Below are 13,201 nucleotides of genomic sequence, written 5' to 3'. Positions count from 1 at the left end.
ATGTGACTCCACCCACACTTGATAGAGGTTGCATTTTCTTGGTCTGGCACCCTTGTAGCTTGACCCATCCCTGATGAGGGATTTTGCAGGTGGTCATTTCTGACCTTTTCCCCCAGTACCCTCCAGTCCTGGCCCGACCACTACATTCCCACCTGGCTCCCCGCTCTCGCTGGCCCCGCTGCCCTGTCAACCTCCGCTGCTCTAACAGGCAGCTCCACTGCCTCTGCTTGCTGGGCTCCCACTGCCGTGCCAGGCACCCCACCACCTGTGTGTGCACCAGGCTCCTGGTGCAGTGCCCAGCAATATTGCACCCTCTGAGCCAGGTTCTTGCTGTTGTGTCTGGGGCTCTTGCAGCCAGGCCCAGCTTTAGGGCAAGGCAAGCAAGGCAGTTGCCTTGGGCCTCGTGTCTTCAGGACTCTGCGCTGCCCGGTGCCCGCCCGCCTGGTTGCTCACACGCTGCCCTGTCTGGGACCCACCCTGCCATGCAGAGGAGCCAGCCACAACATGCTGCCTTGGGGCCCACAAACTCTTTGGCTGGACCTGCCTGCAGCCCTGCCGGGAATCTCTGCTGCCGTGTTCGGGGCTCCCGCAGCCATGCATGGAGCTCCCACAGCCCTGGCGCTAGTCCTCCACTACAACTCTCTGGTCCTGGAACATCTATGGTCCTGACAGATCACAGATGCTTCTGGACCAGAGAGTCCCTGTTAAGAGAGTTTCAAACTGTAATTGTGTGACAGAGTTATATACGATAGGTGAGGATCAGGGATAAATTAAGGCAATCTAGGGGCCACCCCAGTACATCAGAACACTATGTCCCTGCCCCGCAATTCTGGTAGTGGGCTAGAGAGGCAAAAGCAGCAGCATTAGAGAATACCTCACTCTCTTTTGGAGCATCTGTGGACGAGGATTCCTCTGGCCCCTGGGGAGGCAGGGTTGCTAGCAGATCTATCTTAGTATTTACCCTAGCAGTCAGATTATATGACCTTGGGTGGGTAGATGTGTGGGTGGTTGCTGACCTCTTTTTTTTCCTGCCCCAGATTCCTCGTTTACATGGTATTCGTGGGACCTCACAGAGCAATATAACGTTCTTGTAAATATCCCATTGAGAGGAATGAGGCCATTCATCAAGCTATTGTTTCAGGCAATCTACAGTCTCGGGGAAAAAAACAGCAAGCAAATGGTCTGGTAGCACTTTATAGATTAACAAAACATGTAGATGGTATCATGAGCTTTCATGGGCACAGCCCACTTCTTCAGATGACCGGAGTTATGACTAGGGGGACATTACTGCATCAATACCAAACCCAATTTCAAAATTTTCTCCACAACCTGAAGGATTTACCTGAGATTATGACATGATGTGAGGAGAAGAGCCTTACGCCCAAGTGTGTGTTGCATGTACCTTTCTCCAGCCATGAAAAACATTGGTGTGATAGGTATGATCCTTCTGTTGAAAGTTCTGGCTGTGGTGAAACTGGAAATGTCTTTAAAAGAACAAATCTTAATCCTCTGTAGAAACACACAAATCTTATACCACTGGCACATCTCTCCGCCATTAGAATTTGTCAAAACAGCTCACCAGCCCCTGGAATTTCATTTATTAGACTGTTGTATGCAATTTGTTTATTTGTCAAGCAGCAGAGAGGCAGCAGACAAGCTATTGCACTTGAATGGCATATGCTGTTTGGAATGGTAAATATATTGTAGGAAATATGCATGTGCCTACCTGCTCAGACTGGGCGTAGACTTGTGATTTTCCCCCTTAATTTATTAAAATGAATTCATAAAAGAGTTCATAATTAATCTGAAGCCAGGAATAGACACAACATTATATGAACAAAAACACAGTTGGACAACATAAAGCAAGCTCCATGAAACTATTTATGATGACAAAGCATATACTCTGCCCCAATAAGTATCATGCAGAAGTAACATCACTAATAGGGTGCGTCTACACTGCACCCATAGCTGGAAATAAGATACGCAATTTGAGCTATGCAAATTGCATAGCGTATTTTAAGTCAATTTTGAAATATCTTATTTCAAAATTTGGTGCCGTCTACACAGCATTTCTTTCTAAACAAATTGCTTTTTTGAAACATCCCTGACATCTCATGGAATGAGGTTTACAAGGATGTTGAAATAGAGAACCCGTTATATTTTGAAATAAGGGGCACACTCAAAAGACATGGAATAGCTATTTTGGGGTACCTCTGGTTTCCTAAAATAGCACTGCAGTGTAGACCTACCATAAGTGCCACATTATTTCCACAACCTGTAAGACTATTCTTCAAATACAGGCTTAAATCCTTGTGCATTTTCTGATCTCTTAGGCCCCAGTCCCTCAAAGAGTTATGGACGTTAGTATGAGAAAAGTACAACTTTAGCTATTGGGAGTACTCATGTGCTTAAAGTTAAATACAGATGACCCTCGACTTACAACCTCCCGACTAATGACCCCTCCCCACATTTACAACCATTTTTTTTCATGCAAGATAGCTCCTAAACCACCCCCCCCCCAACCCCAATTAGGTCGGCAGCTTGCATTTACAATGGCGATTGCACCTATGGGAAATAAGGGTTCGACTTACGATGGCTTGACTTATGACAGTTCTCCAGGAACCAAAAAGGGGTCACCTGTATTGTACATTTTTACAGGACAAAAAGTGGCTAAATTCATCCACTTGTATCTCATGAAAGACTAGAACTATGTCTTTATATTGAACATAAATAGTTTTTTTTTTCTTAAATGGAAAAATCATAGCTGTTCCCCTGAGGCTTGTTCTAGCTACCATCCAACCAACCCTGACTGACCAATCTCCTTCCTCACCTCTTCCCCAGCCTATTTTAATGTTCATATTTTAAAGCAGACTTACAGCTGAACAGCACGTAACCTGACTCCAGTCTATTGGGTCCAGTGGAGTTATGCCAAGGTTGAATTTGGGACTATGCCTTCTTCAACATTAATCTTTGCAGGCCAAGCAGGTACTTAATTTTAAAAGCCAATTAGTCTAGAATCTTTACTTTTAGAATGAGAAGACCTCCCATATTTCTAGATATTAAGGGAAAGTTTTCTTGACAATATTCCTTGGTGAAATTTTCCATTAGGCATCTCTCCCGCCTTCTTGAAATAATGGTTTTCATAGACTCATAGAATACTAGGACTGGAAGGGACCTTGAGAGGTAATCGAGTCCAGTCCCCTGCCCTCATGGCAGGACCAAATACAGTCTAGACCATCCCCGATAGACATTTATCTAACTTACTCTTAAATATCTCCAGAGATGGGGATTCCACAACCTCCCTGGGCAATTTATTTTAGTGTTTGACTACCCTGACAGTTAGGAACTTTTTCCTAATGTCCAACCTAAAACTCCCATGCTGCAGTTTAAGCCCATTGATTCTTGTTCTAACCTCAGAGGCCAAGACGAACACATTTTCTCCCTCCTCCTTATGACACTCTTTTAGATATTTGAAAATTGCTATCATGTCCCCCCTCAATCTTCCCTTTTCTAAACTAAACAAACCCAATTCCTTCAGTCTTCCCTCATAGGTCATGTTCTCTAGACCTTTAATCATTCTCGTTGCTCTTCTCTGGACCCTCTCCAACGTCTCCACATCTTACTTGAAATGCGGTGCCCAGACCTGGACACAATGCTCCATCTGAGGCCTAACCAGCGCAGTTAGAGCGGAAGAATGACTTCCCGTGTCTTGCTCACAACATACCTGTTAATGCATCCCAGAATCATGTTTGCTTTTTTTGTAACAGCATCACACTGCTGACTCATATTCAACTTGTGGTCCACTATAACCCCTAGATCCCTTTCTGCCATACTCCTTCCCAGACAGTCTCTTCCCATTCTATATGTGTAAAACTGATTGTTCCTTCCTAAGTGGAGCACTTTGCATTTTTCTTTATTAAACTTCATCCTATTTACCTCAGACCATTTCTCCAATTTGCCCAGGTTATTTTGCATTATGACCTATCCTCCAGATTAGTCGCAACCCCTCCCAGCTTGGTATCATCTGCAAACTTAATAAGCGTACTTTCTATACCAATATCTAAATCGTTGATGAAGCTATTGAACACAGCCGGTCCCAAAACAGACCCCTGTGGAACCCCACTTGTTATGCCTTTCCAGCAGGATTGTGAACCATTAATAACTACTCTCAAGTACGGTTATCCAGCCAGTTATGCACCTACCTTATAGTAGCCCCATCTAAGTTGTATCTACCGAGTTTATTGATAAGACTATCTTGCGAGACCATATCAAACACCTCACTAAAGTCTAGGTATACCACATCCACCACTTCTCCCTTATCCACAAGACTCGTTATCCTATTAAAGACAGCTATCAGATTGGTTTGACATGATTTGTTCTTTACAAATCCATGCTGGCTGTTCCCTATCAACTTGCCACTTTCCAAGTATTTACAGATGATTTTCTTAATTACTCGCTCCATTATCTTTCCTGGCACAGAAGTTAAACTAACTGGACTGTAGTTTCCTGGATTGTTCTTATTTCCCTTTTTATAGATGGGCACTATATTTGCCTTTTTCCAGTCCTCTAGAATTTCTCCTGTCTCCCATGATTTTCCAAAGATGATAGCTAGAGGCTCAAATACCTCCTCTATGAGCTCCTTGAATATTCTAGGATGCATTTCATCAGGCCCTGGTGATTTGCAGGCATCTAACTTTTCTAGGTGATTTTTCACTTGTTCTTTTTTTATTTTTCCTTCTAAAACTACCCCCTTCCCATTAGCATTCACTATGTTAGGCATTCCTACAGACTTCTCGGTGAAGACCGAAACAAGGAAGTCATTGACCATCTCTGCCATATCTAAGTTTCCTGTTACTGTTTCTCTCTCCTCACTGACCAGTGGGCCTACCCTGTCCTTGGTCTTCCTCTTGCTAAAAATGTATTTATAAAAAATCTTCATGTTTCCCTTTATTCCTGTAGCTAGTTTGAGCTCATTCTGTGCCTTTGCCTTTCTAATCTTGCCCCTGCATTCCTGTATTGTTTGCCTATATTCATCCTTTGTAATTTGTCTTACTTTCCATTTTTTATATAACTCCTTTTTTATTTTTAGATCATGCAAGATCTCGTGGTTAAGCCAAGGCGGTCTTTTGCCATATTTTCTATCTTTCTGACACATCGGAATAGCTTGCTTTTGGGCCCTTAACAATGTCCCTTTGAAAAACTGCCAACTCTCCTCAGTTGTTTTTCCCCTCACGCTCGATTCCCATGGGACCTTACCTATCAGTTCTCTGAGCTTACCAAAATCCGCCTTCCTGAAATCCATTGTCTCTATTTTTCTGTTCTTCTTTAAGTATGTTTTATAGGACTATGAATTTCATATTTGTATCTTGATTGAAAGCTCACATTAAACCTGCTTGCTGTTGTATATCTATTTTGTATTCTGAAAATGACACTTTACTGAGCACTGTCTTCAATCCACTTATAAAACTTTTGATAATGCTGAGCAAGTTAATATTTAAAGCAAAATTCTCTTCAATTATACCCACCTTCAAAGACTCGTTGTTCTGTATAGTGGTTAATTGCAAATTCATTTTATAGAGGATATCACATATAAATTGGTCTGTTGCTAATCAGTATTCTTATCTTGCACATGCCCCTATATTTGATTAATAACATAGCAGTGTATAATACAAACCAATTAATATGTTAAATATGCATGGACCAGTTTAGGTTATGGCATCTAATCTAATCTATGTAATTAAACTGGCTAATGTAGCTCTCCATGTGAGTTGTAAAATGTTTCAGAATGATAGCTAAATGTGCTACACAAATCTCCTAGAGATTTTAGATTAAAAAAGAGAAACGTGCAGATTACTAATTATGTATTAATTTTGACATGGATCGAAGTTTTGGTTGTTATGTCTTCATTTATGTATTGTAATTACTTTTAAATAAACAAAATATCCTTCACAGGAAGATATAAACTCTGATCATACCTTTTGGAATATTTGGCACCATTAGTTCAGCAATTTTATTTACTGATTTAAGTGGTAATCCCCTACCTTTGTCATGACAAATAAATTCCTTGAATTAGTATAAAATGGCAAGTAGAACTTCAATATGATTGCTAAAATATTTAACACTGCCAGTCCCCAAGCAATTCATTTGTGCTTCTAGTGCTTCTTACTTTTGGGGGTCATGACAAGAGCATATTTTGTGTATTCTCATTCCAAGATGAGGCAGTCTTTGTCTTTGCCACATCACTGCTTCAGTCTTAAAATTTTACAGTCAACTGTTTCTTTATGGATGATTATCCGATTCTGTTATATGTCATTGGCAGCGAGCTTTTCATGGAGTGGGGACGAACCAGCACCTGACAACAACCTTCTTTTCTTTTGCAGTTTTACAGCACTTGATGATATTTCCAATATCCTTTTTATCTTCTAAACTGACTATATGAACTATAGATTCAACCATTCTTTCTCCTTCACCTTATCCAGTGTTTGGCTAAGACTTGTCACTTCTTTTTCTTTAACATCATCAAATCCAACCTGTTTCTGTGACTAGGACTATATCTAAACTGCAGGCTTCTTTAGGAAGAAGTTTTTCTGGAAGAATAGTGATAGAAATGTAGCCGTGTTAGTCTGGGGTAGTTGAAGCAAAATGCAGGACAATGTAGCACTTTAAAGACTAACAAGATGGTTTATTAGATGATGAGCTTTCGTGGGCCAGACCCACTTCCTCAGATCAAATAGTGGAAGAAAGTAGTCACAACCATATATACCAAAGGATACAATTAAAAAAAAATGAACAAATATGAAAAGGACAAATCACATTGCAGAACAGAAGGGGGATGCGGGGGGGTGGGAAGGGGGAGGAAGGAAGGTAAGTGTCTGTGAATTGCTGATATTAAAGGTAGGGAGAGTGGGATGTTTGTGAGTTAATGGTATTACAGGTGATAATTGGGGAAACTGTCTTGGTAATGGGTGAGAAAGTTCAAAGTCTTGTTAAGTCCTTGTTGACAAGTGTCGAATTTTAACATGAATGACAGTTCAGAGGATTCCCTTTCAAGTGCAGATGTAAAAGGTCTTTGTAGCAGAATGCAGGTGGCTAAGTCATTTAGAGAGTGTCCTTTCTGGTTAAAGTGGCAAGAAACTGTTTTCTCTTTGTGATCTTGTCTGATATCTGTTTTGTGGGCATTAATCCTTTGGCGAAGTGTCTGAGATGTTTGTCCAATGTACATAGCAGACGGACACTTTCGGCACATGATAGCATAGATTATATTTCTGGATGCGCAGGAATATGTGTTCTTGATCTTATAACTCACTTGGTTAGGTCCAATAATGGTATCAGCAGAATGAATATGTGGACAAAGCTGGCAACATCCCACTCTCCCTACCTTTAATATCAGCAATTCACAGACACTTACCTTCCTTCCTCCCCCTTCCCACCCCCCCCGCATCCCCCTTCTGTTCTGCAATGTGATTTGTCCTTTTCATATTTGTTCTTTTTTTTTTTTAATTGTATCCTTTGGTATATATGGTTGTGACTACTTTCTTCCACTATTTGATCTGAGGAAGTGGGTCTGGCCAACGAAAGCTCATCATCTAATAAACATCTTGTTAGTCTTTAAAGTGCTACATTGTCCTGCATTTTTTTTCTGGAAGAGATCTTTTGGAAAAACGTCTTTCAAAAGAGAGCGTCCACATGGCAAAAGCGCATAAAAAAGTGATCTGCTTTTTCAAAGGATAGCGTTCACATTGATTGGATTCTATCTCACATTTACGTTGTGATTACTATGGATGGACTGGCCACCAAGGCACCTGTGCTTTTTCCTGGAGGCCTCTTCTTTAAAAAAAAAATCCTCTTTCCCATCCACACATGCTTTTTTCTGAAAGAGCTCTTTCAGAAAAACGCTTCTTCCTTGTAGGAAGAGGTTTAGCGCTGTTGGAAAACCCCCTGTATTCTTTGGACTTTCTGTCAAAAGAACGCAATTGTAATGTGGACAAAAGTGTAATTTTTCTGGAAAAATTGCAGTGTAAACATATCCTGGGGCTGGGAATGCTGCTTATAGTTTGCAGTATATGCCTAACTCCAGTTTCTAATCAGTTTTTACTAACATTTCAGTTGGCTTCTCTGGAATCTGATGAAGGGCTTCAGAATTTTGATGACGAAGAGAGACTTACCTTTTCTGGGTATCTTGAATATACTAAACTCATTAAATTAGGAGAGACATAAATTCCAGACACACTAGTTATTAATTTGAATGTTGCCATTGCCTTCAATTATCCATATATGAATCCATGAATGAGATATAATACCAGAGCAAAGTTTGTTTTCTGAACACATTCTTAACAGTAAATACTGCTTATGCATTTCCACGTTCATTATATATTAGGATAAACATCAGTATGCATGGACAATACTTAAACCCAAACACTGTTACACATGGGTCATTGCTACAGATGGTTATCTTAGATAGCATAGATAAATAATGCAACAAAGAGGCAAATTACAGTTTCCACACTAATTGCAGCATGCCCATATGTAGAAACCATATGCCAGTATAGAGCATTTATGCACTGCATTAGAATGAGGCTTTAAAAAGCATCATAGAATATTTAATGGAAAAATAGAAATACTACATGTGGCAATCTGAAGTAAGTGTTTGTATTACTTCTGATTTAACTTAGTCTTGGGCTAGTTTAAAGTTATTTGCTGCACATTAAAATAACCTTTTTACATCTTTGGAGGATGTGGAATAAATGAGTATTCTTTGATTGATTAGCCAATTATCTCAAAGTACTGTAGCTTATACACCTGCATATTAACAAGCTGGTTATTAGAAGATGGAAAGAATTAAAGAGCTATAAATAAATCAAATGGGACAAGCACACATAGTTAAATAAAAAAAAAATTCTAAAAAGCCACATTTTAGTTTGACATATACATCTTTTTACATTTAGGATTTTTTTATGGAAGTATCCTTTATTTCCACAACATAGTCTCATTCTTTGCAGCTTTTCCCATTTGTTTTGCATTTCTGCCTCAGTGCCTGTCCTGGTAACAATAATAAAGCCAGTGCCAGGTTTCATATAACAGCATGCTAACTTAGTATCACACCAACTGAAAGTTGTTTGTCAGCATATTCCTAAGGGTGAAACTCTTTTACAGTGGCTGATATCAACCCACAGTTCCAAATGCAACAGAAACCATGACATTTGTAGCCCTTGTTATATTTAGTAAAATAAATTATGGATGGTTAATTAGATTGGTTAAGACTCACCCAACCCCAGTCATGAACCAAAATGTTTAGAGACCTGAAAATATCTTATTAATTTGCTATGTTTCATTAAATCTTTACATACATACATTCTATGTTTCCTGGGGTAAATAGTCATCAAGTATCACTTGGCATATCTCTATTGAAATGGCTGAAGTCAGCAGAGTGACATCAAGTTACAACAGTTGGCAATCTGACTCCATGTTGATTGGTCCAAAGAAGGTATTTATTTTATACCTTCTTTTCATAGTATTTATTGCCTGTCCAATACCAGAAGATCCTGGAAATCTTGTAATAAAGCCAGATTTTTTGAAGTTTTCAGACTAATCTCTAGAACAAAGAGATATATTTAGATAAACCTCTGAAATTTTTGAATATTAATCTAAACATTTTGAGATTTAACCCCTGTAATTCAATTGTACCTTAGAATTAAAACAAACAAAAAAATGCATTAGTACTATTCTGCTGCCTAGTTTTACTTTGCTTTCTTTAAAGTAGTACCATAAAATATCAGTGGCTACAGGTGATTTATACACATAAGTATAGAGGGATTTCTCTGAAAATGAAGACAATAAAAACTAGACTTATTTTGCGTATACAGCCTCTCTCCGACTTACGAACCAGTTACCGACCAAGCAATTGGCTGTAACTCGGTTCGTTTGTGAGTCGGACCCCATTGAGTTCAGGCGACCATGCTGTTCATAAGCAGAGATCGCGTTCATAACTCGGGGTCCGCCATTTACGACAGCTTTGGTCGTAAATGAGAACGGTCATAAGTCGACCGTTCGCAACTCGGGGACCGGCTGTACTTATTTAGAAAACCTGTCCTTGTGTCTCAAAAACCTACTTGGACTTTTAATCAGCAACTCACTGTTTTTCATTCAGTAAGTAGGTTTCCATTATATATGATTAACTTTTAAGTCAGGGAAGGATTTCAAATAGAGGAAGAAACAATACAAGCTATTCAAATAATATTATACACTATGCTATGCCTAGACTACACCCCCTCTTTCAAAGAGGAATGTAAATTAGACATATCAAAATTGCAAATAAAGCCAGGATTTGAATTTCCTGTGCTTCATTTGCATACTCGTGTCATGGCGTTTTTTCGAAAAAAGCTATTTCGAAAGTGAAACTGTGGCTTAGACACGGTTCTTTCGAAAAGAAAAGCCTTTTTCAAAAGATCGTGTAAACCTCATTTTTTGAGAAGTACAGGATCTTTCAAAAAAGGCTTTTCTTTTCGAAAGAACAGAGTCTAGACCACAGTTTTCTTTCAAAATAGCATTTTTCAAAAAAATGCAGTGATTATGCAAATGAAGCACAGGAAATTCAAATCCTGGCTTCATTTGCAATTTCAATATGTCTAATTACATCCTTCTTTCGAAAGAGAGATGTAGTTTAGACGTACCCTTAATGTTTAACAATTAAATTTGATTTACATATATGTTGTTCTTGAGATGGCAAGAATTTGAAGCAAGATCTTGATCAGGCTTGTAGTTGGTTTTTAGAGGGTGTTGGAGGGCTCCCCCCTGACATGGGGTTGCCACCCCCATCCGGGGCATAGTTCGGCCCACCTGGGCCTAGCCCCAAAGTGCCATGCCCCTCTCTTAGGGGAAATACGGCCCACTGGCCTAGTCCCAAAGTATGCGGCCCCTCTCTTAGGGGAAATACGGCCCAGTGGCCTAGCCCCAAAGTATGCGGCCCCTTTATTAGGGGAAATACGGCCCCCTGGCCTAGTCCTCCATGCCGGCTCTGCAGCCTAGAGTGCTCCCCACTCGCCAGGGTTCCGGGCAGGAGGGGCAGGGGGGCCCGAGCCCTCCCTCTCCTCCGGGCCACGACCCAGGGCCCTATTAGCAGCGGGTGGCTCCCACCATTGGCTCGGTGGGGGCTCCTCCCCGCAACGCCCCGAGCCCTCAGGGGCTTTTCCAGCTCCCTACCCTGGGTCACTTCCTACCCCCTGCCCCCGGTCCGGTGCCTGGGTCACAGGGGGTCGGTCGGTGGCTCCGGCGTTGGGGACGGGCCCAGCTTGGGCCTGGCAGTGGCGCGTTCAGTGGTCCTAGCGACTCCCTCCCTGGCGGTTGGGTGCTAGCTCCAGCTCGGGCTGCAGTCTGCCTCTTCTGAGCAGGCCAGCAGCCTTTTATACCTCTGCTCCCCTCGGAGCATGCCCAGTAGGGCTGTAGGGGTGGGGCCCTCTCTGCCCCCGGCACCAGGTGGTTTCCCTGGGCTAGAGTGCGGGGCAGGGCCGCCCCGTCACAGGGGGGTTTCTTTTGTTTTTTGTATTGAACTTTTGATTCTATAAAAGTACTGCAAAGTATATAAGGCACAAGATTAAGAATTTCTGTCACATTCATTTACATTTTACAAGATCAGGAGTATTATCCTTTTTAAAAAGTGAAAATGCCAATTTCACCTCTCAAAAATATTTGTCATCCCACAAAAGGGAGACAGAAATTCAAAAGGCAACTTCAACTTAAGCTTAAGTCCCAAAAGCAAAGTAAAACCTAGAGTAGTAATTGAGTGATTATGAAAAACAATATACTCTACAGCAGAAAGTTTAGTACAAAAAAGAATATTATTAGTGAAGTCATAACACTTCATAAATACTTTACTTCCATATTAACTAGCTCTCCCACACCACCTACTGGTTAACTATGACTATATATTTCTTTCCACAATATATGTAAAAAATTACAGATCAATGATACCCATTAAGATACACTAGTCAAGGCTCCAGTTTATTTGAGACTAGAGCTGGCCAGGAATTTTCTTATTTAAACTTCTTTTTGTTGGGAAATACCAATTCAGTGACACAGATGTCTTCTATGGGAAAGGATTGGATTTGATTAATTTCTATATTAAAAAAACCAATGTTTTGCATTTGGCAATGTATCTTTTTGATATTTTCAAAATGAAGAAAAAATATTTGTTTTTCCAATTTCAAATGACTTTTTTGTTTAGAAACCTAAGCTAATTATAATTATCGATGATATATATTAGGGTATGTCTACACTACCACCCTAGTTCTTGCAGGGTGGTAATGTAGGCAACCGGAGTTGCAAATGAAGCCCGGGATTTGAATTTCCCAGGCTTCATTTGCATAAAGCCGGGCGCCGCCATTTTTAAATGTCTGCTAGTGCGAACTCCGTGCCACATGTAGCCGCGCAGCATGGAGTCCGCACTAGCGGACATTTAAAAATGGCGGTGCCCGGCAATATGCAAATGAAGCCCAGGAAATTCAAATCCCGGGCTTTATTTACAATTCCGGTTGCCTACATTACCACCCTTAAAGGGGCACAGCCTGCCCATGGTGCTCGTGCCAGTTGCAAGCCTGCCAGCATCCAGCCAGAAGACCCTACCCCTGGCATGGGATGAGCCAGCCATCCGCTGCCACCCAGCCCTCCGCCTCTTCCCAGGATTAGGCTGGTGGCTCACAGGAGCCAGCTCGGGGCCACAAAAGGCAGGTGCTTGCCTGGTCTAGTGCGGAGATCATGGACCTCATCGAGGTTTGGGGGGGAAGCCTCCAACATCCACAATCTCTGCACTAGCCACAGGAACGTGGCTAACTACATCCGCATGGCTACAAGGCCACCAGAGGCCACATGCGGACCTGAGAGCAGGTCCGCTGCAAAATTAAGGACCTGCGTCAGGCCTACTCCAGGGCCTCCCAGCCAGGGGCTGACCCGGAGGTGTGCCCTCATTATGAGGTCCTGGACTGCATCCTGGGGGCTCGCGCAGTCCATGCGCCCCGGGTGGTGATCGACCCCGGGTCAGAGAGCCCCATCCCTGACACGGAGGGGGAGGAGGAGGAGAGCCAGGAGCCTGCAGGGACCCCCGAGGTTTCCCACAGAGCACATTGGCTGTGTTGTCTGAGGCTGGGGAGGGCTCCACATGTGAGTGCCATGATGCTCCCCTTATGTGTATGTGCTGGGGTGGGGGAGA

Source organism: Pelodiscus sinensis, chromosome 2 (assembly GCF_052426305.1).
Source record: "Pelodiscus sinensis isolate ZL-2025 chromosome 2, ASM5242630v1, whole genome shotgun sequence".
Taxonomy (NCBI): domain Eukaryota; kingdom Metazoa; phylum Chordata; order Testudines; family Trionychidae; genus Pelodiscus; species Pelodiscus sinensis.
The sequence above is the reverse complement of the archived record's forward strand: the minus strand, read 5'-3'. Positions refer to the sequence as shown.